Source organism: Neofelis nebulosa, chromosome 12 (genome assembly GCF_028018385.1).
Source record: "Neofelis nebulosa isolate mNeoNeb1 chromosome 12, mNeoNeb1.pri, whole genome shotgun sequence".
In the NCBI taxonomy this organism is placed as follows: Eukaryota; Metazoa; Chordata; class Mammalia; order Carnivora; family Felidae; genus Neofelis; species Neofelis nebulosa.
In genome coordinates this window covers 95,074,028-95,090,071 of record NC_080793.1, presented here as the reverse complement: position 1 = coordinate 95,090,071, position 16,044 = coordinate 95,074,028, and positions in this window count along the sequence as shown.

Genomic DNA, 16,044 nt, shown 5'->3' with positions numbered 1-16,044 from the left:
GGGCGCGGGCGCCTGTGGGTCTGGCGGGGCGTGTTTGAGGGCGCTGGAGTGACCGCCTATGGTGTTTGTCTTTCTCTGAGTGATATATTTAACGATACATAAACATATTTTATTTACACTTTTAAATCGTGGTGTTTATAAGCAGTTGATAAAAGCAGTTCTGTGTGCGCCACAGGAGTGAATTGTCATCGTTACGTGAAACTTACATAAGAAATTCCTGCTAGTGTTACAGTTTTATGTAATGTCTTCAACAGCAGACACATTAGGTGGGAAGTGTCTGCGTATGGAATCGAGCACTGTGTGGCTCCATTTGTTTTCACTTTGACAAGATCCATAGTCCACAGTGAACACCATTATAATTAAAAATTATTTTCCTTGGGGCGCCTGCCGGGGCTCAGTCATTTGAGCGTCTGACTCCCGATTTTGGCTCAGGTCAAAAAACCCGGAGATGTGGTTTCGAGCCCCCTGTCAGTTTCGTGCTGAGCCTGGAGACTGCCTGGGATTCTCTGCCTCTTTCTGCTCCTCCGTCCACTCGTGTGCTGTTTCTCTTAAATAAACGTTTTCCTTAATGCTCTTTGAAATACATCAATATGATAGCTCCTTCATGGCGTGAATTTTTTAGTTTAAGAAGATTTGAGCTACATTGTTCACCGTTCCACATTCAGTACCTTTGTAAGATTTTCTCACCTGTGAGAGTTCTTCCAAATAAAAGCCATCTAGAATAAGCACATCCACAGGCCTCCCCTGACGCTGAATCCTCTTATGTGTGAGTTCTGGTTTCGGACTCAGTCTTCTCCATATTTGTTGTTTTGATGGGGTTTTTCGCTGGTATGAATTAAATGAACCTTAATGAAATGGACATTATAGGACGAACTTTCTAGCATCCACTATGTTAAGAGGGAACATCTCCATTGAGAATATTTTGCTGTCTAATGGGTTCTGGCTTCATGATGAAGGGTCTCCCATAGTCATAGCCATGGTGTTGTTTTTCACCAGTATGTATTAACTGATGCTCAGTGAGGTGTGATTTCTGGGAGAAGACTTTACAATACCCAGTTCATAGGGCTTCTCTCCAGAATGAATCCTCTGATGTCTGATGAGTTTTATTTCCAGCATTCAGCACACTCACAGGAAAATTCATAGTATGAATTTTCCGATGTGTTTTGAGACCTGCCTTATGAGAAAAGGCTTTTCCACATCCTGCACATTCATATGGTTTCTCCCCAGAATGTTCCTCTGCTGTCTGAATGGTTCTGGCTTCAAGCTAAAAGCTTTTCCATACTCAGGGTGCCTGGTTGTCTCAGTCAGTTGAGCATCCAACTTTTGATTTCAGCTCAAGTCATGATCCCAGGGTCATGAGATGGAGCCCCATGATGGTCTCCATACTGAGCATGGAGACTGCTTGGGATTCTCCCTTTCTCTCTCTCTCTCTCTCTCTCTCTCTCTCTCTCCCCCTCTCCCTCTGCCCCTCTCCCCTTCTTATGCATGTGCCTGCTCTAAATTATTTTTTAAGGTTTATTTATTTATTTTTGAGAAAGAAAGGGAGCCTGGGGTAGGGGCACAGAGAGAGAGAGGGGAGAGAGAATACCAGGCAGGCTCCATGCTGTCAGGACAGAGCCTGACCTGAACCCAGAGATAATGACCTGAGCCAAAATAAAAAGTCTGATGCTTAATTGACTGTGCCACCCAGGAGCCCCTCTAAAACAAACAAACAAGCAATAAACATACATAATTTCCCACACTCATTACATTCATGGGTTTTCTCCCTAGTATGAGTGACCTGATGGTGAATGTGGGGTGCTTTCAGGGAGAAGGTTTTACCACATTTATTATATTCATATAGTTTCTTTCTAGTATGGACTGTCTGATGCTTTCAGAGATCTGACTTACATGAGAAGTTTTTTCCACACCCAGCACATTTATAGGATTTCTTCCCAGTATGAATTTTCTGATGTGCCTTGAGATGACCTTACAAGAAAAGCTTCTTCTACATTCTGCACATTCACAAGGTTTGTGCTCACTATGACTCCTCCGAAGTCTGACGAGTCTGACTTACTTTTAAAGTGTTTTACACATTTCACACCATGAGGTATCTCATCAGTATGTGTTACCTGGTGCCCTGCAAGATGTGCTGAGAGAAGTCTTCCAATATTTAGAATATTCATAAGGTTTTATGAGGGTATGATTTCTCTGGTGGATACCAAGTTCTGGTCCACCACCTCTAAGTTGACTTAAAAACTTCCGTGGTTTGTCACAACATGTCAATCATCCCTTGGAAACTGATCCATAATCTCAAAAGGGAATAAATACTCTTCAGAAATTCCCACTTTTGTGACTTCAGGTCTAAATTCTTCATCTGAAAGGAAAAGGGAAAATTGGCTCAACAAGAAGTACAAAATCAGAAACCAAGCAATGGAGCACACAGTTAGAGGTGCTGCTCTTGTATCATTGGTTCAGTGCTTGGCACATAGTTGGTGCTTAACAAATAATTGTGAAAGAAATCACTATCTTATCCTAGTAGGGCTACCGTTCACTGAACCTGTATTGACCATTATTTATTTCCTATTTCCTTCCCTACTGTCCTCATCTCAAGACACTTCTTGTCTTGCCTCTGAAAACATATTTCTCTTTAATTCTAATATTAAATGACTTCTATGTTCTGTGACTATTACAGAGTTAGTATGTTCTCATCTTATTTTTATTTGCTTAAAACAAACAAGACAAATCAACCAATAACCCTGCTAGATCATGCCGCCACACTGTTCAAACTGCATACGTTATTTCTGTGCTCAAAGCCCATCTGTAACACCCATAGGCCAACAGACCCAGTTATTTACACTATTTCACTAGTACCTGAGAAATACAGTCTCTTCCCACAGAATCAGAGTACTGGTTGTCCAACATGCTCTATTCCAGCCAAACACGACAGAAGAAACTGCCCCAAGGACAGGCCAAGTGGGGACACAAAGCTTCTAACCTTGGCACCTGGATGTCCCCTCCCACCACCTCCAAAGTGGCGCAGAGAGAGCCAAGTAGGAAGCTAGGACTTCAACCCCACCAGCCTCTTACTGTGGTGTCAGGAGAAACGTGTGGGGACCTGGCAGTAACGATGTGGCCTCGCATCCTGGAGCAGTGTCGGATAAAGCCAGCTGAAACAGCAGTTTTAGATAAGATCCAGAGTCTTACAACAGAATACAAAATATCTGGGTTCCAATAAAAAAAATCGCTCATACCAAAAGCCAGGAAGATATCAAACTGAATGAAAAAAGACAACAGATAAATGTCAACTCCAGGATGACACAGAGATGTTAACATTACCTGGCAAAGAACAGAAAGCAGCTTTGATTAGGGGTGCCTGGCTGGTTCAGTCGGTAGAGTGTATGACTCTTAATCTTGGGGTTGTGAGTTCAAGCCACATGTTGGGGGTAGAAATTACTTTAAAAAAAAAGAAACCAAAAAAAAATAATTTAAAAAAAGCAGCCTTGGGGCGCCTGGGTGGCGCAGTCGGTTAAGCGTCCGACTTCAGCCAGGTCACGATCTCGCGGTCCGTGAGTTCGAGCCCCGCGTCAGGCTCTGGGCTGATGGCTCGGAGCCTGGAGCCTGTTTCCGATTCTGTGTCTCCCTCTCTCTCTGCCCCTCCCCCGTTCATGCTCTGTCTCTCTCTGTCCCAAAAATAAATTAAAAAAATGTTGAAAAAAAAAAAAAAAAAAAAAACAGCCTTGATTAAAATGTTTCAGTGCCCAATTATGAACACAAGCAAAACAAATGAAAAATAGCCTCAGCAAAGAAATAGAAGAAATAAGGAAGAAACAGATGGAACTTTTAGAACTTAAAAATACAATAACTGAAATAAACAGTCCAGTGGCTGGGATCATGAGTAAAATGGAGGACACAAAAGAAAGTCAATAAAATGAAAGATAAAACAATAGAAATTACATAATCTGAACCACAGAGAGAAAATAAACTGAAACAAGCAAACAAACAAACAAACAAAACCACCAAGCAGAACCTCAGTAATTTACAGGACTAATAACTAGGTTCTAACAATTATGTGACCAGAATCCTGGAGGGAGAGGAAAGAGGCTAAGGAAGAAAAATGACATAATCATATCAAATGATGCAGAAAAAGCATCAATATCAACACTCATTTATGATTAAAAAAACTCAGAAAAATAGGAGTAGAGGGGAACTTCCTCGACTTGATAGAGTAGCTACAAAAACCTATAGCTGACTCTGTAGTTAATGATGAAGGACTGGATGTTTTGCCCAAGACTGGGAACAAGACAGGGATGTCCACCCTCAACATTGTTGTTCAACACAGTACTGGAAGTTCTGGCCAGTGCAGCAGAGTAAGAGATGGAAATAAAAGGCATGCATATTAGAACAGAAGAGATAAAGCTGCTGTTATTTACAGGTGAAAAGATGGTTTATGTAGAAAATTCTAAAGAACCTATAAGGTAGGAGGATGCAAAATCAACATAAAGATTAATTGTATTTCTACTATTAGCAATGGACACGTGGACGCTGAATTTAAGTACAATACCATTTACAGTTACTCAGAAAATGAAATACCTAGGTGTAAATGTAATAAACATGCACTAGATGTGTATACTGAAAACAACATAATGCTGGTGAAAACAATTCAAAAAAGATCTAAATAAACAGACATCTTGTGTTCCTAAACTGGAAGAGTCAATAAAGAAGTAAATTCTCCACAAAACGATACATAGGTTTAATGTGCTTTCTATCAAAATCTCAGCAAGAATTTTTGAAGATACAGGGGCGCCTGGGTGGCGCAGTCGGTTAAGCGTCCGACTTCAGCCAGGTCACGATCTCGCGGTCCGTGAGTTCGAGCCCCGCGTCAGGCTCTGGGCTGACGGCTCGGAGCCTGGAGCCTGTTTCCGATTCTGTGTCTCCCTCTCTCTCTGCCCCTCCCCCGTTCATGCTCTGTCTCTCTCTGTCCCAAAAATGAATAAAAAACGTTGAAAAAAAAATTTTTTAAAAGAATTTTTGAAGATACAGACAAGATTTTCTACAACTTATATGGAAAGGTCAAGGTAAAACATTTTGGAAAGAAGAGTAAAAGAAGAATCACTCTACCTGACACTATGGGTTACTGTTTGGTTGCAGGAACCACAATTGCGTGGTTCTGGAAGACGAATAGACACACAGACCAAAAAAATGGAAGAGATGATCTAGAAATGGACCGACACAATGATGTCAACCTGATTTTTGAAAAAAGCAGCTCGGGGGAGAAAGAGTAGGCTTCTCGTCGAATGGCGCTGGACAACTGGGCACCGTGCGGTAAGAGACAGACTTAACGAGTCGAGGTGTGGACTCTGCGCATCCTAAACAAACAGCAGGGCTTCACCTGGCTCCTGAGGCATGACCTGGAGACCGTCGGGTTACCCTGCCTGATGAGACAGCCTTTGGGTACCTTTGGCCTTGGGCCATATCAGATAGTTTACGATAAAATGTGATTTACTGTGATTTACTGCATCAACGTGACCTCTGGATGACCTGAGGATGGAATAACTAAGGGGAGGTGCATGGTCACAGACCCCTAGTAAAAATCCCGGACACAAGCCATGGTGAGCTTCTCTGTTGGCAATGCTGTGTGCAAGTTGTTGCACACTTGCCGTGTATACAGCTCCACTGGGAGTGGGCAACTGGGCTCCACCTTTTGTACCTTTTACCTCTGCTGATTTTAAACTGTACACTTTTGCTGTAATAGTCACTATGAATCTCACAGCGTTTCTGAGTTCTGTGAGTCCTTGTGAATTACCGAATCTGAAATAAAGAAGGATGAGAGGGTGGCGTTGATGAATCTTTATGACTCCGGGGTGGCTACTGGGTCATCCATGGTGTGAAGCAGTGGCCATTTTGTAATTAGCTGATAGAGGTGAAAGTTATCAGTGGAATTTAGAAATGATAGCCCCAACTCCCAAAGAGTTGACTCAGTAGATACATAATGAAATATAAAATAACATCAAGCAAGCTAAATATCCAATCTCATGGTCACTGTTGTCTATTGTAGCTGATATTAAATAAAGGTGAGCACAGGAACAGACTACCAAGCAGTGCTGGGCTGGGACTCTGGCCAGTTGGAGCTATAGCCACCGGCCTCAGGGCCATGACCAAAGGGAAGAATGATCTTGAACAACAGAAAATCAGAGTTATTCATAAGTAAATGGAAAAAACAGGGGTGCCTGGGTGGCTCAGTCGATTAAGTTTCTGAGTCTTGGTTTTGGCTCAGGTCATGAATTCATGGTTTGTGAGTTTAAGCGTCACGTCACACTTTGCACTAACAGCCTCTTGAGATTCTCTCTCTCTCTTCCTCTGCCCCTCCCCCCTCCCAAAATAAATAAATAAACATTAAAAAAGAAAAAAGAAAATGGGAAAAACAAAGGAGAAAGTCGAGGGATTCATTCTCAAAAGGTGAAATTGTTTAGACAATTACTAAGAAATGGGATGAGCAAAGAACGTATTGACAGGGACAACACCGAGGTTTTAACGCAGCATGATCACAGGTGGGTGGACCACTGTGACCCCTGATGGTTCCCCAATTGACTCTGTTTACTCAAATTTGAGTACAAATTTGGGAAAACCTTTAACACTGGAAATTAAAGATGACATTGAGTAACATGACAAGTCATCTGGGGCAATGATCCAGCAAACTAATCAGGACAAGGATGAAAGGGCAAAGCCCCCTGGCTTAGCCACCAGCTGGAGACCCTAGATCATAGACATATGTGGGTAAATTGTCCAGGTGGTACGGAGACTTTTCTAGGGTTCCTTGGCATGGTGTTCCAATGCAGTGGGATTCCCAAACCTGGTGTGATAACCAACGGGGCTACAGGTGATTGGGGGTGGATACGGGGGTATCTTGGTGGGATTAAGATAAAAGCTGGGATAAGAATTGGAATGTTGAACAGACTTCGTGCAAAGTGGTTGAGTCCCATTTGCTTGAGTGTAATTTTGGGATGGATATTATGTCTGACTAAGGAACACTTCCCCTACTTAGAATTGTAAAACAGAAGGCAGGTACGTTTACCCTCTGGCCAGTATTAAGTGGACATGCAAAATAGGGAATGACAGAATTTTCCATGCCCACACAGTTTGTTAATTTCAACAACATAAAACACCTGGTGGGCAAAAGAATGTACCACTTTAATTAATGACATTTGAGAAGCCCGAGTGCTGGTACCAACAAATTCAAATAGTGCTGTGTGACCCATGGGAAAGCGGGAAAAGCATGGAAAAGCAGGAAAAGCAGGGAGCCGGCAGGCTGACCACAGTGTAGGGTGAGAGCCCATGAGCACCACCCAGTGGTGATTGCTGGGATTTGGGAGCAGGAAATCTCCAGAAGCAGTGATACAAAAAAGGCGTTTGGAGTACTTAATAGCTTGCCACCAAGCACTAATTGAAACTACCCCTAACACCGAATGACATAAAATAATTTTGGAGTCTGAAATACCCCAAATTACTCGGGCGACGTCAGAGACACACTTCAATAGGGAAGGAAGTGCCCATTTTCTTCAGACCAAAAGACCCATATGGGGGCCAATAGCATCCAAATCAAAAACAAAAACAGATCCTATGGTGCCCAATAATGAAAATACACATCGTATATTTTATTCATTGCCTAGAAATGCCATAAAAAATAAACACAAACTTAAAACACCAATAAGATTCCACTACACACAAATTAAATGGCCAGAATCAGTAACACTGACAACACCCAATGCTGGCGAGGATGTGGGAACCTTATTCAAGGCGGGTGGGAATGCAGACCGGTGCAGCCACTCTGAAAGTGCTTTGACAGTTAGTTTCTTACAAAACTAAACATCCTGTTACCATGTGATCCAGCAATCATGCTCCTCATTTACCCAGAAAAGTTGAAAACTTACGCTCACACAAAAACCTGCACTTGGACGTTTACAGAAGCTTTATTCATAATTGCCCAAACTTTGAAGCTACCAAGACCCCCTTCATGGGGTGATGGACAATTAAACTATGTATCCACACAATGGAATACTATTTATCAATAACAAGAATGAGGTATCAAACAATGGAAAGACATGGAGGAAACTTAAAAGCACATCACTAAGTGAAAAAAAAAGCCAGTCTGAAAAGGCTAATACTGTATGATTCCAACTGTATGACATTCTGGAAAAGACAGAACCTCACAGCCAGTGGAAAGGTCAGTGGTTGCCAGGGGATGGGGGACAGGGAGGAACGAAGGGGAGGAGCACAGAGGATTTTTAGGGAGTGAATATACCTTCTGTGATACCATAATGATGCATATATGTCCTTGTACATTTCTCCAAACCCACAGAATGTCCACCACGGAGTGATGATAATGGGAAGAAGCTCTGAGTGGGGGGATGAGGGGATGTGGGAAATCTCTGCACGTTCCCCTCAATTTTTCTATAATCCTAAAACTGCTCTAAGGAAGTATTAATTTAAAAAAAACGATTAAATGTTACCACAAACTAATAATTTTTTAAAAGAAAAAAATACCATAAACTGAGCATCGAAAACAACAGAGACTTACTGTCTCTGGAGGCCAGAAGCCCAACGTCAAGCTGTTGGTGGGGTTGGTTTCTCATGCAGGGTCTGTTCCTCACTTCCCTCCTGGCTTCTGGTGGTTTGCTGCCCATCCTCGGGCTTCCTTGTTTGTAAATCTCTGCCTTCCTCTTCACATAGCATGTTCCCTACGTGTATCTCTGTGTCCAAATTTCCCCTTTTCAGAAGGACACTAGTCATAATGGATCAGGGGCTCACCCTACTCCAACATGACCACATTGTAACTAATCACATCTACAATAATCCTATTTCTGAAAAAGGTCACATCTGAGGTACTGGGGGTTAGAACTCAACATATATGAATAACAGACTATTACGCAGCCATAACAAGAATGAAATCTTGCCATTTGCAACAGCCTGGATGGACCTACGAGGTATGATGCTAAGTGGGATAAGTCACACAGAGAAAGACAAATACCAAATGATTTCACTCATATGTGGAATCTAAAAAACAAAACAAATGAACAATCAAAACAAAACAGAAACAGACTCATAGATACAGTAAACAAACTTTGGTTAACAGAGCAGGAAGAGAGCAGGGGGTGGGTGAAATAGGTGAAGAGGGTGTAAAGGCACAAGCCTCCAGTTTATAAAACAAGCCATGGGCATGGAAAGCACAGCGGAGGGAATGTATACAGGGAATGTAGTCAACTGCATTGTAACTTTGGTGATATATGGCAACTGGACTTTTCATAGGGATCATTTCATAATGGATAAAAATATTGAACCACTATAATGTACACTTGAAAGTAATAGGATATTGTATGTCAATTTTCTATCATACTTTGATAGAAAAAAAAGAATACACATGGCTGGCAATAGAATGTTAAAAAATGTGTTACTGTCTAGTTCAGAAATAGAGGTAATCTTTCATAGTTCTGAAAACGTCAAAGAATGGATAGAGTTGGGAGAAATATAAGTATTCGTTTTTATAATAGTTTTAGACCTGTAAAAATGAATCTGTACAAGAAGACAATTATGTGGATATTTAAAAAATTAAAACTAGGGTCTTCTCTGTATTATCTAGATATTTTAGCCAAAGGCTACCTCACCAGATTACCTAATGTGAATACACTACTGATTCTCTTGTCTTGCTAATGCAGTATTGTGTTATGATTGTTGAATTACTATCAAGATAACTGATAGAGATAATGGATTACACACATACGTTGCTCTATAATGTGTTTCAAAGAAAAAAAATATTTAAAATTTTGAAAACAAAATTAAAAAAGAAAAAAGAATGAAAACCAAATGTATATTTCTTTTTCACTGTTAATTTTTTTTTTTTAATTTACATCCAAATTAGTTAGCATATAGTGCAACAATGATTTCAGGAGTAGATTCCTTAGTGCCCCTTACCCATTTAGCCCATCCCCCCTCCCACAACCCCTCCAGTAACCCTCAGTTTGTTCTCCATATTTATGAGTCTCTTCTGTTTTGTCCCCCTCCCTGTTTTTATATTACGTTTGTTTCCCTTCCCTTATGTTCATCTGTTTTCTCTCTTAAAATCCTCATGAGTGAAGTCATATGGTTTTTGTCTTTCTCTGACTGATTTCACTTAGCATAATACCCTCCAGTTCCATCCACGTATTTGCAAATGGCAAGATTTCATTCTTTTTGATTGCTGAGTAATACTCCATTGTGTGTGTGTGTGTGTGTGTGTGTGTGTGTGTGTACCACATCTTCCTAATCCATTCATCCATCAATGGACATTTGGGCTCTTTCCATACTTTGGCTGTTGTTGATAGTGCTGCTATAAACATGGGGGTACATGTGTCTCTTCGAAACAGCACACCTGTATCCCGTGGATAAATGCCTAGTAATGCAATTGCTGGGTCGCAGGCTAGTTCTATTTTTAGTTTTTTGAGGAACCTCCATACTGTTTTCCAGAGTGGCTGCACCAGCTTGCATTGCCACCAACAATGCAAAAGAGATCCTCTTTCTCTGCATCCTCGCCAACATCTGTTGTTGCCTGAGTTGTTCATGTTAGCCATTCTGACAGGTGTAAGGTGGTATCTCATTGTGGTTTTAATTTGTATTTCCCTGATGATGAGTGATGAGCATTTTTTCATGTGTCAGTTGGCCATCTGGATGTCTTCTTTGGAGAAGTGTCTATTCCTTCTTTTGCCCATTTCTTCACTGGATTCCTTGTTTTTTGGGTGTTGAGTCTGATTAAGTTCTTTATAGATTTTGGATACTAACCCTTTATGTGATATGTCATTTTCAAATATTTTCTCCAATTCTGTCGGTTGCTTTTTAGTTTTGCTGACTGTTTCCTTTGCTGTGCAGAAGCTTTTTATTTTGATGAGGTCCCAGTAGTTCATTTTTGCTTTTGTTTCCCTTGCCTCTGGAGACGTGTTGAGTAAGAAGTTGTTGCAGCCAAAATCAAAGAGGTTTTTGCCTGCTTTCTCCTCGAGGATTTTGATGGCTTCCTGTCTTACATTTAGGTCTTCCATCCATTTTGAGTTTATTTTTGTGTATGGTGTAAGAAAGTGGTCCAGGTTCATTCTTCTGCATGTCACTGTCCAGTTTTCCTAGCACCACTTGCTGAAGAGGCTGTCCTTATTCCATTGGATATTCTTTCCTGCTTTGTCAAAGATTAGTTGGTCATACGTCTCTGGGTCCATTTCTGGATTCTCTATTCTGTTCCATTGATCTGAGTATCAGTTCTTGTGCCAGTACCATACTGTCTTGATGATTACAACTTTGTAGTATAGCTTGAAGTCTGGGCTTGTGATGCCTCTTGCTTTGGTTTTCTTTTTCAAGATTGCTTTGGCTATTCGGGGTCTTTTCTGGTTCCATACAAATTTTAGGATTATTTGTTCTAGCTCTGTGAAGAATGCCGGTGTTATTTTCATAGGGATTGCATTGAATATGTAGATTGCTTTGGGTAGTATCGACATTTTAACAATATTTGTTCTTCCTATCCAGGAGCACGGAATCTTTTTCTATTTTTTTGTGTCTTCTTCAATTTCTTTCATAAGCTTTCTATAGTTTTCAGTGTATAGATTTTTCATCTTTTTGGTTAGATTTATTCCTAGGTATTTTATGGTTTTTGGTGCAACTGTAAATGGGATCAATTCCTTGATTTCTCTTTCTGTTGCTTCATTGTTGGTGTATAGGAACGCAACCAATTTCTGTGCGCTGATTTTATATCCTTCCACTTTGCTGAATTCATGAATCAATTCTAGCGGTTTTTTGGTGGAATCTTTTGGGTTTTCCATATAGAGTATCATGTCATCTGCGAAGAGTGAAAGTTCGACCTCCTCCTGGCCAATTTGGATGCCTGTTATTTCTTTGTGTTGTCTGAGTGGTTATGGGTCTGTTCAAGTTTTCTATTTCTTCCTGTTTCAGTTTTGGTAGTGTATATGTTTCTAGGAATTTGTCCATTTCTTCCAGATTGCCCATTTTATTGGCATATAATTGCTCATAATATTCTCTTATTATTGTTTTTATTTCTGCTGTGTTGGTTGTGATCCCTCTTGTTTCATTTTTTATTTTATTTATTTGGGTCCTTTCCTTTTTCTTTTTGATCAAACCGACTAGTGTTTATCAATTTTGTTAATTCTTTCAAAGAAGCAGCTTCTGGTTTCATTGATCTGTTCCACTGTTTTTTTGTGTGTTTTTTTGTTTTTTTGTTTTTTTTGGTTTCAATAGCATTAATTTCTGCTCTAACCTTTATTATTTCCTGTTTTCTTCTGGTTTTGGGTTTTATTTGCTTTTTTTTCCAGCTCCTTAAGGTGTAAGTTTAGGTTGTGTATCTGAGATCTTTCTTCCTTCTTTAGGAAGGCTGGATTGCTATATACTTTCCTCTTATGACGGCCTTGCTGCATCCCACAGGTTTTGGGTTCTGGTGTTATCATTTTCATTGACCTCCATACACTTTTTAATTTCCTCTTTAACTTCGTGGTTAGCCCATTCATTCTTTAGTAGGATGTTCTTCAGGCTCCAAGTATTTGTTATCTTTCCAAATTTTTTCTTGTGGTCGATTTTGAGTTTCATAGGGTTGTGGTCTGAAAATAGGCATGGTATGATCTCGATCTTTTTGTACTTACTTAGGGCTGATTTGTGTCCCAGTATATGGTCTATTCTGGAGAATGTTCCATGTGCACTGGAGAAGAATGTATATTCTGCTGCTTTAGGATGACATGTTCTGAATATATCTGTTAAGTCCATCTGGTCCAGTGTGTCATTCAAAGCCATTGTTTCTTTGTTGATTTTTTGGTTAGATGATCTGTCCATTGCTGTGAGTGGGGTGTTGAAGTCTCCTACTATTATGGTATTATTATCAATGAGTTTATGTTTGTGATTAATTCATTTATATATTTGGGTGCTGCCACATTTGGTGCATAAATGTTTACAATTGTTAGGTCTTCTTGGTGGATAGACCCCTTGATTATGATATAATGCCCTTCTGCATCTCTTGATACAGTCTTTACTTTAAAGTCTAGATTGTCTGATATAAGTATGGCTACTCCGGCTTTCTTTTGTTGGCCATTAGCATGATGGATGGTTCTCCATCCCCTTATTTTCAACCTGAAAGTGTCTTTAGGTCTAAAGTGGGTCTCTTGTAAACAGCGTATAGATGGATCTTGTTTCCTTATCCATTCTGTTACCCTATGTCTTTTGATTGGAGTATTGAGCCCATTGACGTTTATAGTGAGTACTGAAAGTTATGGATTTATTGCCATTATGCTGCTTGTGGAGTTGGAGTTTCTGGTGGTGTTCTCTGCTCCTTTCTAATCTTTGTTGATTTTGGTATATATATATATATATATATATACACACACACACACCAAGAAAGATGAAGATAGTATATATATATATATATATACCAAGAAAAGATGAAAATATACATATATATGTACATATATATACACAAATATATACAAATATACATATATTTATATATAATTATATATATTATATGTATATGTATATATACATATATGTGTATATATGTATGTATATATACATATATATGTATATATAAAATACACAATATTTTATATACATAAAATACACAAATATAATATATATATGTATATAAGATATACATATATATATATACACATAATATATATATGTATATTTTCATCTTTTCTCCCCTCAGAGAGTCCCTCTTAAAATTTCTTGCAGGGCTGGTTTAGTGGTCACAAACTCCTTTAATTTTTGTTTGTCTGGGAACCTTTTTATTTCTCCTTCTATTTTGAATGACAGCCTTGCTGGATAAAGAATTCTTGGCTGCAGAGTTTTCTGGTTCAGCACATTGAATATATCCCACCACTCCTTTCTGGCCTGCCAAGTTTCTGTGGATAGGTCTGCTGCAAACCTGATCTGTCTTCCCTTGTAGGTTAGGGATTTTTTTTACCTTGCTGCTTTCATGATTCTCTCCTTGCCTGAGTATTTTGTGAATTTGACTATGATATGCCTCGTTGATGGTCGGTTTTTGTTGAATCTAATGGGGGTCCTCTGTGCTTCCTGGATTTTGATGTCTGTGTCTTTCCCCAGGTTAGGGAAGTTTTCTGCTATGATTTGCTCACATAACCCTCTACCCCTATTTATCTCTCTTCCTCTTCTGGGACCCCTATGATTCTGATCTTGTTTCTTTTTAATGAATCACTGATTTTTCTAATTCTTAAATCATGCTCTTTTGCCCTCTTTTTTTCTGCTTCGTTATTCTCTATAAGTTTGTCCTCTATATCGCTGATTCTCTGTTCTGTCTCATCCATCCTTGCCGCCGCAGCATCCATCTGTGATTGCAGCTCAGTTATAGAATTTTTAGTTTCATTCTGACTAGTTTTTACTTCTTTTATCTCTGCAGAAGTCTATTTTTGACTCCAGCTAGTATTCTTATTATCGTGATTCTAAATTATGGTTCAGACATCTTGCTTGTATCTGTGTTGGTTAAATCCCTGGCTGTCATTTCTTTGTGCTCTTTCTTTTGTGGTGAATTCCTTCATTTTATCATTTTGAAGGGAGAAAAGGAATTAATGAGGTAGAAAAATTAAAATTAAAAAATATTAAAATTAAAAAATTAAACACACACACACACACACACAATTGAATAAATGAAGCTAGATCCTAGGTGTGTTTTGGTCTGGATGTTGAAAGTGGTTTGACACATTAGAGGAAAAAAGGGGTGGGAAGGAAATAGTTGGAGAATTTGAAAAAATGAATACACTGAAGTAGACTAAAATGAGATGATGAGAGTAAAATAGAATTTGAAAAAATTTACATAAAAGCAAAAATATAGTAAAAAATTAAAAAAATATTTTTAATAGAAATTGAAAGTAAAATGAAGTTTTTCTCTTTCTGTATTCAAGAAAAAGAAAAGAAATGAAAAAGATAAAAGAGGAAAAGAAAAAGAAAAAGAAAAGAAAATCGTTTGAAAATTTGAAAAAGTGAATACACTGAAGTAGACCAGAATAAAATGATGGAAGTAAAATAGAATTTGAGAAAATTTACACGAAAGTAAAAAATATAGTAAAAAAATTAAAGAAAAAAATTTTAATGAAAATTGAAAATAAAACTTAATTTTTTCTTTCTGTATTCAAAAAAAAGAAAAGAAGTGAAAAAAAAAAGAAAATTGAATAGATAGACCTGCTAATAGATTGAAATAGGACTGAAATTACTTCGTTTTCCTGTAGAAGTCAGACTATGAAGAGCTTTATAGTTTATAGTTTATAGCCCATAAACTAAGTAGGCGGTAAGACTTGTGTTCTTGAAGAGCGATGTTGGCCCAGTTGGGTGGAGCTCAGTGTAATGGCTCCATTCTCCACTAGATGGCGCTGCTAGCCTACTGGGGTGGAGTGTTGTGGGGTTCATAGGTGCGTATGCACATGTGCGAGAGCAGTGAAAACGGCCGTCACCCAGCTACCCAGTCTGTAGTATCGGAACTCTGTTCTCCCCAAACAGCAATCGCACACCCATCCTCTGTCTTCAGCTTTTGTCCACTCCCCACTTTTTCACTGTCCGTGACCAAGCCCCAGGTGGTATCTCTCTCCTGAGTTTTGTCTCAGATGCAGCTGTTTTCCCTGGCGCCTTATTTCTGAAACACTGTGGCTTTGACCTGTTCCACCCCTCTATGGGGGTGGGTCTCACCAAGCAATGGCCGAATGAGCAATGGCCCAATGTCAGCTGCACCCAAGAATGCTTGCTGGATCCTGCTGCTGCCAGTGCCCCAAGACTGCAGCCAGGTGCCAGCTTGCCCCAGAAAAAGTTTGCGAGATAGTGTAGGAGCAGCTTTTCAGGGATTATGGAAAATCACAACACACATCTGGCACCAGGCTTCGCCCTTAACAACCTTGTTCCAGCACCAGTGAATGTGGCCATTCTCTGGGGTCTTCTGGGACCAGGTGGCTTCAACAGTCTCTACCAAATGTCCTTCCAGCAGTGGAACCGCTTTTCCCTGTGAGGCCCGAGAACCTCCCAGACCCCACTCTGTTCCTGGGG